Source organism: Argiope bruennichi, chromosome X2 (genome assembly GCF_947563725.1).
Source record: "Argiope bruennichi chromosome X2, qqArgBrue1.1, whole genome shotgun sequence".
Classification (NCBI taxonomy): Eukaryota; Metazoa; Arthropoda; class Arachnida; order Araneae; family Araneidae; genus Argiope; species Argiope bruennichi.
The window spans coordinates 135650310-135665335 of NC_079163.1; positions in this window are offsets into that span (position 1 = coordinate 135650310).

Genomic DNA, 15026 nt, shown 5'->3' on the forward strand with positions numbered 1-15026 from the left:
AAAGCACAATGTTTTGAATAGGAATGAATTCTGCGCATGTGCGTGATTAAAGGATAAAAATACCTAAAAAAAATGTAAAAAAAAGAAAAGAAAAATATATTTAAAAAGTTCTCAGTTTCGAGACTCGAACTGAAGACCAGCAAAACTAGACGGCTCGTTCTGCCGATCTGGCCACGAAGCATCGTACCCGCAGCGCGTCTGAATGGTATAAGACTCTCATTATGATTATCCACTAAAAGTTTTAACGTAGTGTCATTCTGGTCTAAAAGCACAATGTTTTGAATAGGAATGAATTCTGCGCATGTGCGTGAACTCGACTCCTAAAATTTCTCTTGAATATAGAAATATTTTGACATAAAATTTTATTTTAGTAGTATAAGATTTGGAAAAGTTCGTAGTAAGTGTGGGAATAAAGGATAAAAATATCTTAAAAAAATGTAAAAAAAAGAAAAGAAAAATATATTTAAAAAGTTCTCAGTTTCGAGACTCGAACTGAAGACCAGCAAAACTAGATGGCTCGTGCTGCCGATCTGGCCACGAAGCTTCGTACCCGCAGCGCGTCTGAATGGTCTAAGACTCTCATTATGATTATCCACTAAAAGTTTTAACGTGGTGCCATTCTGGTCTAAAAGCACAATGTTTTGAATAGGAATGAATTCTGCGCATGTGCGTGAACTCGACTCCTAAAATTTCTCTTGAATATAGAAATATTTTGACATAAAATTTTATTTTAGTAGTATAAGATTTGGAAAAGTTCGTAGTAAGTGTGGGAATAAAGGATAAAAATATCTAAAAAAAATGTAAAAAAAAGAAAAGAAAAATATATTTAAAAAGTTCTCAGTTTCGAGACTCGAACTGAAGACCAGCAAAACTAGATGGCTCGTGCTGCCGATCTGGCCACGAAGCTTCGTACCCGCAGCGCGTCTGAATGGTCTAAGACTCTCATTATGATTATCCACTAAAAGTTTTAACGTGGTGCCATTCTGGTCTAAAAGCACAATGTTTTGAATAGGAATGAATTCTGCGCATGTGCGTGAAATCGACTCCTAAAATTTCTCTTGAATATAGAAATATTTTGACATAAAATTTTATTTTAGTAGTATAAGATTTGGAAAAGTTCGTAGTAAGTGTGGGAATAAAGGATAAAAATATCTTAAAAAAATGTAAAAAAAAGAAAAGAAAAATATATTTAAAAAGTTCTCAGTTTCGAGACTCGAACTGAAGACCAGCAAAACTAGATGGCTCGTGCTGCCGATCTGGCCACGAAGCTTCGTACCCGCAGCGCGTCTGAATGGTCTAAGACTCTCATTATGATTATCCACTAAAAGTTTTAACGTGGTGCCATTCTGGTCTAAAAGCACAATGTTTTGAATAGGAATGAATTCTGCGCATGTGCGTGAACTCGACTCCTAAAATTTCTCTTGAATATAGAAATATTTTGACATAAAATTTTATTTTAGTAGTATAAGATTTGGAAAAGTTCGTAGTAAGTGTGGGAATAAAGGATAAAAATATCTAAAAAAAATGTAAAAAAAAGAAAAGAAAAATATATTTAAAAAGTTCTCAGTTTCGAGACTCGAACTGAAGACCAGCAAAACTAGATGGCTCGTGCTGCCGATCTGGCCACAAAGCTTCGTACCCGCAGCGCGTCTGAATGGTCTAAGACTCTCATTATGATTATCCACTAAAAGTTTTAACGTGGTGCCATTCTGGTCTAAAAGCACAATGTTTTGAATAGGAATGAATTCTGCGCATGTGCGTGAAGTCGACTCCTAAAATTTCTCTTGAATACAGAAATATTTTGACATAAAATTTTATTTTAGTAGTATAAGATTTGGAAAAGTTCGTAGTAAGTGTGGGAATAAAGGATAAAAATATCTAAAAAAAACGTAAAAAAAAGAAAAGAAAAATATATTTAAAAAGTTCTCAGTTTCGGGACTCGAACTGAAGACCACCAAAACTATATGGCTCGTGCTGCCGGTCTGGCCACGAAGCATCGTACCCGCAGCGCGTCTGAATGGTCTAAGACTCTCATTATGATTATCCACTAAAAGTTTTAACGTGGTGTAATTCTGGTCTAAAAGCACAATGTTTTGAATAGGAATGAATTCTGCTCATGTGCGTGAAGTCGACTCCTAAAATTTCTCTTGAATATAGAAATATTTTGACATAAAATTTTATTTTATTAGTATAAGATTTGGAAAAGTTCGTAGTAAGTATGGGAATAAAGGATAAAAATATCTAAAAAAAACGTAAAAAAAAGAAAAGAAAAATATATTTAAAAAGTTCTCAGTTTCGGGACTCGAACTGAAGACCAGCAAAACTAGATGGCTCGTGCTGCCGATATGGCCACGAAGCTTCGTACCCGCAGCGCGTCTGAATGGTCTAAGACTCTCATTATGATTATCCCCTAAAAGCTTTAACGTGGTGTCATTCTGGTCTAAAAGCACAATGTTTTGAATAGGAATGAATTCTGCGCATGTGCGTGAACTCGACTCCTAAAATTTCTCTTAAATATAAAATTATTTTGACATAAAATTTTATTTTAGTAGTATAAGATTTGGAAAAGTTCGTAGTAAGTGTGGGAATAAAGGATAAAAATATCTAAAAAAAACGTAAAAAAAAGAAAAGAAAAATATATTTAAAAAGTTCTCAGTTTTGAGACTCGAACTGAAGACCAGCAAAACTAGATGGCTCGTGCTGCCGATCTATCCACGAAGCTTCGTACCCACAGCGCGTCTGAATGGTCTAAGACTCTCATTATGATTATCCACTAAAAGTTTTAACGTGGTGCCATTCTGGTCTAAAAGCACAATGTTTTGAATAGGAATGAATTCTGCGCATGTGCGTGAAGTCGACTCCTAAAATTTCTCTTGAATATAGAAATATTTTGACATAAAATTTTATTTTAGTAGTATAAGATTTGGAAAAGTTCGTAGTAAGTGTGGGAATAAAGGATAAAAATATCTAAAAAAAACGTAAAAAAAAAAGAAAAGAAAAATATATTTAAAAAGTTCTCAGTTTCGGGACTCGAACTGAAGACCAGCAAAACTAGATGGCTCGTGCTGCCGATATGGCCACGATGCTTCGTACCCGCAGCGCGTCTGAATGGTCTAAGACTCTCATTATGATTATCCACTAAAAGTTTTAACGTGGTGTCATTCTGGTCTAAAAGCACAATGTTTTGAATAGGAATGAATTCTGCGCATGTGCGTGAACTCGACTCCTAAAATTTCTCTTGAATATAGAAATATTTTGACATAAAATTTTATTTTAGTAGTATAAGATTTGGAAAAGTTCGTAGTAAGTGTGGGAATAAAGGATAAAAATATATAAAAAAATTTAAAAAAAAGAAAAGAAAAATATATTGAAAAAGTTCTCAGTTTCGAAACTCGAACTGAAGACCAGCAAAACTAGATGGCTCGTGCTGCCGATCTGGCCACGGAGCTTCGTACCCGCAGCGCGTCTGAATGGTCTAAGACTCTCATTACGATTATCCACTAAAAGTTTTAACGTGGTGTCATTCTGGTCTAAAAGCACAATGTTTTGAATAGGAATGAATTCTGCGCATGTGCGTGAACTCGACTCCTAAAATTTCTCTTGAATATAGAAATATTTTGACATAAAATTTTATTTTAGTAGTATAAGATTTGGAAAAGTTCGTAGTAAGTGTGGGAATAAAGGATAAAAATATATAAAAAAATTTAAAAAAAAGAAAAGAAAAATATATTGAAAAAGTTCTCAGTTTCGAGACTCGAACTGGAGACCAGCAAAACTAGATGGCTCGTGCTGCCGATCTATCCACGAAGCTTCGTACCCGCAGCGCGTCTGAATGGTCTAAGACTCTCATTACGATTATCCACTAAAAGTTTTAACGTGGTGTCATTCTGGTCTAAAAGCACAATGTTTTGAATAGGAATGAATTCTGCGCATGTGCGTGAACTCGACTCCTAAAATTTCTCTTGAATATAGAAATATTTTGACATAAAACTTTATTTTAGTAGTATAAGATTTGGAAAAGTTCGTAGTAAGTGTGGGAATAAAGGATAAAAATATCTTTAAAAAATGTAAAAAAAAGAAAAGAAAAATATATTTAAAAAGTTCTCAGTTTCGAGACTCGAACTGAAGACCAGCAAAACTAGATGGCTCGTGCTGCCGATTTGGCCACGAAGCTTCGTACCCGCAGCGCGTCTGAATGGTCTAAGACTCTCATTATGATTATCCACTAAAAGTTTTAACGTGGTGTCATTCTGGTTTAAAAGCACAATGTTTTGAATAGGAATGAATTCTGCGCATGTGCGTGAAGTCGACTCCTAAAATTTCTCTTGAATGTAGAAATATTTTGACACAAAATTTTATTTTAGTAGTATAAGATTTTGAAAAGTTCGTAGTAAGTGTGGGAATAAAGGATAAAAATATCTAAAAAAAATGTTAAAAAAATAAAAGAAAAATATATTTAAAAAGTTCTCAGTTTGGAGACTCGAACTGACGACCAGCAAATTAGATGGCTCGTGCTGCCGATCTGGCCACGAAGCTTCCAACTCGCAGCGCGTCTGAATTGTCTAAGACTCTCATTATGATTATCCCCTAAAAGCTTTAACGTGGTGTCATTCTGGTCTAAAAGCACAATGTTTTGAATAGGAATGAATTCTGCGCATGTGCGTGAACTCGACTCCTAAAATTTCTCTTAAATATAAAATTATTTTGACATAAAATTTTATTTTAGTAGTATAAGATTTGGAAAAGTTCGTAGTAAGTGTGGGAATAAAGGATAAAAATATCTAAAAAAAACGTAAAAAAAAGAAAAGAAAAATATATTTAAAAAGTTCTCAGTTTTGAGACTCGAACTGAAGACCAGCAAAACTACATGGCTCGTGCTGCCGATCTATCCACGAAGCTTCGTACCCACAGCGCGTCTGAATGGTCTAAGACTCTCATTATGATTATCCACTAAAAGTTTTAACGTGGTGCCATTCTGGTCTAAAAGCACAATGTTTTGAATAGGAATGAATTCTGCGCATGTGCGTGAACTCGACTCCTAAAATTTCTCTTGAATATAGAAATATTTTGACATAAAATTTTATTTTAGTAGTATAAGATTTGGAAAAGTTCGTAGTAAGTGTGGGAATAAAGGATAAAAATATCTAAAAAAAACGTAAAAAAAAGAAAAGAAAAATATATTTAAAAAGTTCTCAGTTTCGGGACTCGAACTGAAGACCAGCAAAACTAGATGGCTCGTGCTGCCGATATGGCCACGATGCTTCGTACCCGCAGCGCGTCTAAATGGTCTAAGACTCTCATTATGATTATCCACTAAAAGTTTTAACATGGTGTAATTCTGGTCTAAAAGCACAATGTTTTGAATAGGAATGAATTCTGCGCATGTGCGTGAAGTCGACTCCTAAAATTTCTCTTGAATATAGAAATATTTTGACATAAAATTTTATTTTAGTAGTATAAGATTTGGAAAAGTTCGTAGTAAGTGTGGGAATAAAGGATAAAAATATCTAAAAAAAACGTAAAAAAAAGAAAAGAAAAATATATTTAAAAAGTTCTCAGTTTTGAGACTCGAACTGAAGACCAGCAAAACTAGATGGCTCGTGCTGCCGATCTATCCACGAAGCTTCGTACCCGCAGCGCGTCTGAATGGTCTAAGACTCTCATTATGATTATCCACTAAAAGTTTTAACGTGGTGCCATTCTGGTCTAAAAGCACAATGTTTTGAATAGGAATGAATTCTGCGCATGTGCGTGAAGTCGACTCCTAAAATTTCTCTTGAATATAGAAATATTTTGACATAAAATTTTATTTTAGTAGTATAAGATTTGGAAAAGTTCGTAGTAAGTGTGGGAATAAAGGATAAAAATATCTAAAAAAACGTAAAAAAAAAGAAAAGAAAAATATATTTAAAAAGTTCTCAGTTTCGGGACTCGAACTGAAGACCAGCAAAACTAGATGGCTCGTGCTGCCGATATGGCCACGATGCTTCGTACCCGCAGCGCGTCTGAATGGTCTAAGACTCTCATTATGATTATCCACTAAAAGTTTTAACGTGGTGTCATTCTGGTCTAAAAGCACAATGTTTTGAATAGGAATGAATTCTGCGCATGTGCGTGAACTCGACTCCTAAAATTTCTCTTGAATATAGAAATATTTTGACATAAAATTTTATTTTAGTAGTATAATATTTGGAAAAGTTCGTAGTAAGTGTGGGAATAAAGGATAAAAATATATAAAAAAATTTAAAAAAAAGAAAAGAAAAATATATTGAAAAAGTTCTCAGTTTCGAAACTCGAACTGAAGACCAGCAAAACTAGATGGCTCGTGCTGCCGATCTGGCCACGAAGCTTCGTACCCGCAGCGCGTCTGAATGGTCTAAGACTCTCATTACGATTATCCACTAAAAGTTTTAACGTGGTGTCATTCTGGTCTAAAAGCACAATGTTTTGAATAGGAATGAATTCTGCGCATGTGCGTGAACTCGACTCCTAAAATTTCTCTTGAATATAGAAATATTTTGACATAAAATTTTATTTTAGTAGTATAAGATTTGGAAAAGTTCGTAGTAAGTGTGGGAATAAAGGATAAAAATATATAAAAAAATTTAAAAAAAAGAAAAGAAAAATATATTGAAAAAGTTCTCAGTTTCGAGACTCGAACTGGAGACCAGCAAAACTAGATGGCTCGTGCTGCCGATCTGGCCACGAAGCTTCGTACCCGCAGCGCGTCTGAATGGTCTAAGACTCTCATTACGATTATCCACTAAAAGTTTTAACGTGGTGTCATTCTGGTCTAAAAGCACAATGTTTTGAATAGGAATGAATTCTGCGCATGTGCGTGAACTCGACTCCTAAAATTTCTCTTGAATATAGAAATATTTTGACATAAAACTTTATTTTAGTAGTATAAGATTTGGAAAAGTTCGTAGTAAGTGTGGGAATAAAGGATAAAAATATCTTTAAAAAATGTAAAAAAAAGAAAAGAAAAATATATTTAAAAAGTTCTCAGTTTGGAGACTCGAACTGACGACCAGCAAATTAGATGGCTCGTGCTGCCGATCTGGCCACGAAGCTTCCTACTCGCAGCGCGTCTGAATTGTCTAAGACTCTCATTATGATTATCCACTAAAAGTTTTAACGTGGTGTCATTCTGGTCTAAAAGCACAATGTTTGAATAGGAATGAATACTGCGCATGTGCGTGAACTCAACTCCTAAAATTTCTCTTGAATGTAGAAATATTTTGACACAAAATTTTATTTTAGTATTATAAGATTTTGAAAAGTTCGTAGTAAGTGTGGGAATAAAGGATAAAAATATCTAAAAAAAATGTAAAAAAAATAAAAGAAAAATATATTTAAAAAGTTCTCAGTTTGGAGACTCGAACTGACGACCAGCAAATTAGATGGCTCGTGCTGCCGATCTGGCCACGAAGCTTCCTACTCGCAGCGCGTCTGAATTGTCTAAGACTCTCATTATGATTATCCACTAAAAGTTTTAACGTGGTGTCATTCTGGTCTAAAAGCACAATGTTTGAATAGGAATGAATTCTGCGCATGTGCGTGAACTCAACTCCTAAAATTTCTCTTGAATATAGAAATATTTTGACATAAAATTTTATTTTACTAGTATAAGATTTTTAAAAGTTCGTAGTAAGTGTGGGAATAAAGGATAAAAATATCTAAAAAAAATGTTAAAAAAAGGAAAGAAAAATATATTTAAAAAGTTCTCAGTTTCGAGACTCGAACTGAAGACCAGCAAAACTAGATGGCTCGTGCTGCCGATCTGGCTACGGAGCTTCGTACCCGCAACACGTCTGAATGGTCTAAGACTCTCATTATGATTATCCACTAAAAGTTTTAACGTGGTGTTTTTCTGGTCTAAAAGCACAATGTTTTGAATAGGAATGAATTCTGCGCATGTGCGTGAACTCGACTCCTAAAATTTCTCTTGAATGTAGAAATATTTTGACACAAAATTTTATTTTAGTAGTATAAGATTTTGAAAAGTTCGTAGTAAGTGTGGGAATAAAGGATAAAAATATCTAAAAAAAATGTTAAAAAAATAAAAGAAAAATATATTTAAAAAGTTCTCAGTTTCGGGACTCGAACTGAAGACCAGCAAAACTAGATGGCTCGTGCTGCCGATATGGCCACGATGCTTCGTACCCGCAGCGCGTCTGAATGGTCTAAGACTCTCATTATGATTATCCACTAAAAGTTTTAACATGGTGTCATTCTGGTCTAAAAGCACAATGTTTTGAATAGGAATGAATTCTGCGCATGTGCGTGAAGTCGACTCCTAAAATTTCTCTTGAATATAGAAATATTTTGACATAAAATTTTATTTTAGTAGTATAAGATTTGGAAAAGTTCGTAGTAAGTGTGGGAATAAAGGATAAAAATATCTAAAAAAAACGTAAAAAAAAGAAAAGAAAAATATATTTAAAAAGTTCTCAGTTTTGAGACTCGAACTGAAGACCAGCAAAACTAGATGGCTCGTGCTGCCGATCTGGCCACGAAGCTTCCTACTCGCAGCGCGTCTGAATTGTCTAAGACTCTCATTATGATTATCCACTAAAAGTTTTAACGTGGTGTCATTCTGGTCTAAAAGCACAATGTTTGAATAGGAATGAATTCTGCGCATGTGCGTGAACTCAACTCCTAAAATTTCTCTTGAATATAGAAATATTTTGACATAAAATTTTATTTTACTAGTATAAGATTTTTAAAAGTTCGTAGTAAGTGTGGGAATAAAGGATAAAAATATCTAAAAAAAATGTTAAAAGAAGGAAAGAAAAATATATTTAAAAAGTTCTCAGTTTCGAGACTCGAACTGAAGACCAGCAAAACTAGATGGCTCGTGCTGCCGATCTGGCTACGGAGCTTCGTACCCGCAACACGTCTGAATGGTCTAAGACTCTCATTATGATTATCCACTAAAAGTTTTAACGTGGTGTTTTTCTGGTCTAAAAGCACAATGTTTTGAATAGGAATGAATTCTGCGCATGTGCGTGAACTCGACTCCTAAAATTTCTCTTGAATGTAGAAATATTTTGACACAAAATTTTATTTTAGTAGTATAAGATTTTGAAAAGTTCGTAGTAAGTGTGGGAATAAAGGATAAAAATATCTAAAAAAAATGTTAAAAAAATAAAAGAAAAATATATTTAAAAAGTTCTCAGTTTCGGGACTCGAACTGAAGACCAGCAAAACTAGATGGCTCGTGCTGCCGATATGGCCACGATGCTTCGTACCCGCAGCGCGTCTGAATGGTCTAAGACTCTCATTATGATTATCCACTAAAAGTTTTAACATGGTGTCATTCTGGTCTAAAAGCACAATGTTTTGAATAGGAATGAATTCTGCGCATGTGCGTGAAGTCGACTCCTAAAATTTCTCTTGAATATAGAAATATTTTGACATAAAATTTTATTTTAGTAGTATAAGATTTGGAAAAGTTCGTAGTAAGTGTGGGAATAAAGGATAAAAATATCTAAAAAAAACGTAAAAAAAAGAAAAGAAAAATATATTTAAAAAGTTCTCAGTTTTGAGACTCGAACTGAAGACCAGCAAAACTAGATGGCTCGTGCTGCCGATCTATCCACGAAGCTTCGTACCCGCAGCGCGTCTGAATGGTCTAAGACTCTCATTATGATTATCCACTAAAAGTTTTAACGTGGTGCCATTCTGGTCTAAAAGCACAATGTTTTGAATAGGAATGAATTCTGCGCATGTGCGTGAAGTCGACTCCTAAAATTTCTCTTGAATATAGAAATATTTTGACATAAAATTTTATTTTAGTAGTATAAGATTTGGAAAAGTTCGTAGTAAGTGTGGGAATAAAGGATAAAAATATCTAAAAAAAACGTAAAAAAAAAGAAAAGAAAAATATATTTAAAAAGTTCTCAGTTTCGGGACTCGAACTGAAGACCAGCAAAACTAGATGGCTCGTGCTGCCGATATGGCCACGATGCTTCGTACCCGCAGCGCGTCTGAATGGTCTAAGACTCTCATTATGATTATCCACTAAAAGTTTTAACGTGGTGTCATTCTGGTCTAAAAGCACAATGTTTTGAATAGGAATGAATTCTGCGCATGTGCGTGAACTCGACTCCTAAAATTTCTCTTGAATATAGAAATATTTTGACATAAAATTTTATTTTAGTAGTATAATATTTGGAAAAGTTCGTAGTAAGTGTGGGAATAAAGGATAAAAATATATAAAAAAATTTAAAAAAAAGAAAAGAAAAATATATTGAAAAAGTTCTCAGTTTCGAAACTCGAACTGAAGACCAGCAAAACTAGATGGCTCGTGCTGCCGATCTGGCCACGAAGCTTCGTACCCGCAGCGCGTCTGAATGGTCTAAGACTCTCATTACGATTATCCACTAAAAGTTTTAACGTGGTGTCATTCTGGTCTAAAAGCACAATGTTTTGAATAGGAATGAATTCTGCGCATGTGCGTGAACTCGACTCCTAAAATTTCTCTTGAATATAGAAATATTTTGACATAAAATTTTATTTTAGTAGTATAAGATTTGGAAAAGTTCGTAGTAAGTGTGGGAATAAAGGATAAAAATATATAAAAAAAATTTAAAAAAAAGAAAAGAAAAATATATTGAAAAAGTTCTCAGTTTGGAGACTCGAACTGACGACCAGCAAATTAGATGGCTCGTGCTGCCGATCTGGCCACGAAGCTTCCTACTCGCAGCGCGTCTGAATTGTCTAAGACTCTCATTATGATTATCCACTAAAAGTTTTAACGTGGTGTCATTCTGGTCTAAAAGCACAATGTTTGAATAGGAATGAATACTGCGCATGTGCGTGAACTCAACTCCTAAAATTTCTCTTGAATGTAGAAATATTTTGACACAAAATTTTATTTTAGTAGTATAAGATTTTGAAAAGTTCGTAGTAAGTGTGGGAATAAAGGATAAAAATATCTAAAAAAAATGTAAAAAAAATAAAAGAAAAATATATTTAAAAAGTTCTCAGTTTGGAGACTCGAACTGACGACCAGCAAATTAGATGGCTCGTGCTGCCGATCTGGCCACGAAGCTTCCTACTCGCAGCGCGTCTGAATTGTCTAAGACTCTCATTATGATTATCCACTAAAAGTTTTAACGTGGTGTCATTCTGGTCTAAAAGCACAATGTTTGAATAGGAATGAATTCTGCGCATGTGCGTGAACTCAACTCCTAAAATTTCTCTTGAATATAGAAATATTTTGACATAAAATTTTATTTTACTAGTATAAGATTTTTAAAAGTTCGTAGTAAGTGTGGGAATAAAGGATAAAAATATCTAAAAAAAATGTTAAAAAAAGGAAAGAAAAATATATTTAAAAAGTTCTCAGTTTCGAGACTCGAACTGAAGACCAGCAAAACTAGATGGCTCGTGCAGCCGATCTGGCTACGGAGCTTCGTACCCGCAACACGTCTGAATGGTCTAAGACTCTCATTATGATTATCCACTAAAAGTTTTAACGTGGTGTTTTTCTGGTCTAAAAGCACAATGTTTTGAATAGGAATGAATTCTGCGCATGTGCGTGAACTCGACTCCTAAAATTTCTCTTGAATGTAGAAATATTTTGACACAAAATTTTATTTTAGTAGTATAAGATTTTGAAAAGTTCGTAGTAAGTGTGGGAATAAAGGATAAAAATATCTAAAAAAAAATGTTAAAAAAATAAAAGAAAAATATATTTAAAAAGTTCTCAGTTTGGAGACTCGAACTGACGACCAGCAAATTAGATGGCTCGTGCTGCCGATCTGGCCACGAAGCTTCCTACTCGCAGCGCGTCTGAATTGTCTAAGACTCTCATTATGATTATCCACTAAAAGTTTTAACGTGGTGTCATTCTGGTCTAAAAGCACAATGTTTGAATAGGAATGAATTCTGCGCATGTGCGTGAACTCAACTCCTAAAATTTCTCTTGAATATAGAAATATTTTGACATAAAATTTTATTTTACTAGTATAAGATTTTTAAAAGTTCGTAGTAAGTGTGGGAATAAAGGATAAAAATATCTAAAAAAAATGTTAAAAAAAGGAAAGAAAAATATATTTAAAAAGTTCTCAGTTTCGAGACTCGAACGGGAGACCAGCAAAACTAGATGGCTCGTGCTGCCGATCTGGCCACGAAGCTTCGTACCCGCACCGCGTCTGAATGGTCTAAGACTCTCATTATGATTATCCACTAAAAGTTTTAACGTGGTGTCATTCTGGTCTAAAAGCACAATGTTTTGAATAGGAATGAATTCTGCGCATGTGCGTGAACTCGACTCCTAAAATTTCTCTTGAATATAGAAATATTTTGACATCAAATTTTATTTTAGTAGTATAAGATTTTGAAAAGTTCGTAGTAAGTGTGGGAATAAAGGATAAAAATATATAAAAAATTTAAAAAAAAGAAAAGAAAAATATATTTAAAAAGTTCTCAGTTTCGAGACTCGAACTGGAGACCAGCAAAACTAGATGGCTCGTGCTGCCGATCTGGCCACGAAGCTTCGTACCCGCAGCGCGTCTGAATGGTCTAAGACTCTCATTACGATTATCCACTAAAAGTTTTAACGTGGTGTCATTCTGGTCTAAAAGCACAATGTTTTGAATAGGAATGAATTCTGCGCATGTGCGTGAACTCGACTCCTAAAATTTCTCTTGAATGTAGAAATATTTTGACACAAAATTTTATTTTAGTAGTATAAGATTTTGAAAAGTTCGTAGTAAGTGTGGGAATAAAGGATAAAAATATCTTAAAAAAATGTAAAAAAAAGAAAAGAAAAATATATTTAAAAAGTTCTCAGTTTCGAGACTCGAACTGAAGACCAGCAAAACTAGATGGCTCGTGCTGCCGATCTGGCCACGAAGCTTCGTACCCGCAGCGCGTCTGAATGGTCTAAGACTCTCATTATGATTATCCACTAAAAGTTTTAACGTGGTGTCATTCTGGTCTAAAAGCACAATGTTTTGAATAGGAATGAATACTGCGCATGTGCGTGAACTCGACTCCTAAAATTTCTCTTGAATATAGAAATATTTTGACATAAAATTTTATTTTAGTAGTATAAGATTTAGAAAAGTTCGTAGTAAGTGTGGGAATAAAGGATAAAAATATCTAAAAAAATGTAAAAAAAAAGAAAAGAAAATATATTTAAAAAGTTCTCAGTTTCGAGACTCGAACTGGAGACCAGCAAAACTAGATGGCTCGTGCTGCCGATCTGGCCACGAAGCTTCGTACCCGCAGCGAGTCTGAATGGTCTAAGACTCTCATTACGATTATCCACTAAAAGTTTTAACGTGGTGTCATTCTGGTCTAAAAGCACAATGTTTTGAATAGGAATGAATTCTGCGCATGTGCGTGAACTCGACTCCTAAAATTTCTCTTGAATGTAGAAATATTTTGACACAAAATTTTATTTTAGTAGTATCAGATTTTGAAAAGTTCGTAGTAAGTGTGGGAATAAAGGATAAAAATATCTAAAAAAAATGTAAAAAAAAAGAAAAGAAAATTATATTTAAAAAGTTCTCAGTTTCGAGACTCGAACTGAAGACCAGCAAAACTAGATGGCTCGTGCTGCCGATCTGGCCACGAAGCTTCGTACCCGCAGCGCGTCTGAATGGTCTAACACTCTCATTATGATTATCCACTAAAAGTTTTAACGTGGTGTCATTCTGGTCTAAAAGCACAATGTTTTGAATAGGAATGAATTCTGCGCATGTGCGTGAACTCGACTCCTAAAATTTCTCTTGAATATAGAAATATTTTGACATAAAATTTTATTTTAGTAGTATAAGATTTGGAAAAGTTCGTAGTAAGTGTGGGAATAAAGGATAAAAATATATAAAAATTTAAAAAAAAGAAAAGAAAAATATATTGAAAAAGTTCTCAGTTTCGAGACTCGAACTGGAGACCAGCAAAACTAGATGGCTCGTGCTGCCGATCTGGCCACGAAGCTTCGTACCCGCAGCGAGTCTGAATGGTCTAAGACTCTCATTACGATTATCCACTAAAAGTTTTAACGTGGTGTTTTTCTGGTCTAAAAGCACAATGTTTTGAATAGGAATGAATTCTGCGCATGTGCGTGAACTCGACTCCTAACATTTATCTTGAATATAGAAATATTTTGACATAAAATTTTATTTTACTAGTATAATATTTGGAAAAGTTCGTAGTAAGTGTGGGAATAAAGGATAAAAATATATAAAAAAATGTAAAAAAAAAAAGAAAAATATATTGAAAAAGTTCTCAGTTTCGAGACTCGAACTGGAGACCAGCAAAACTAGATGGCTCGTGCTGCCGATCTGGCCACGAAGCTTCGTACCCGCACCGCGTCTGAATGGTCTAAGACTCTCATTATGATTATCCACTAAAAGTTTTAACGTGGTGTCATTCTGGTCTAAAAGCACAATGTTTTGAATAGGAATGAAATCTGCGCATGTGCGTGAACTCGACTCCTAAAATTTCTCTTGAATATAGAAATATTTTGACATAAAATTTTATTTTAGTAGTATAAGATTTGGAAAAGTTCGTAGTAAGTGTGGGAATAAAGGATAAAAATATATAAAAAATTTAAAAAAAATAAAAGAAAAATATATTGAAAAGTTCTCAGTTTCGAGACTCGAACTGGAGACCAGCAAAACTAGATGGCTCGTGCTGCCGATCTGGCCACGAAGCTTCGTACCCGCACCGCGTCTGAATGGTCTAAGACTCTCATTATGATTATCCACTAAAAGTTTTAACGTGGTGTCATTCTGGTCTAAAAGCACAATGTTTTGAATAGGAATGAAATCTGCGCATGTGCGTGAACTCGACTCCTAAAATTTCTCTTGAATATAAAATTATTTTGACATAAAATTTTATTTTAGTAGTATAAGATTTGGAAAAGTTCGTAGTAAGTGTGGGAATAAAGGATAAAAATATCTAAAAAAAAATGTAAAAAAAAAGAAAAGAAAATTATATTTAAAAAGTTCTCAGTTTCGAGACTCGAACTGAAGACCAGCAAAACTAGATGGCTCGTGCTGCCG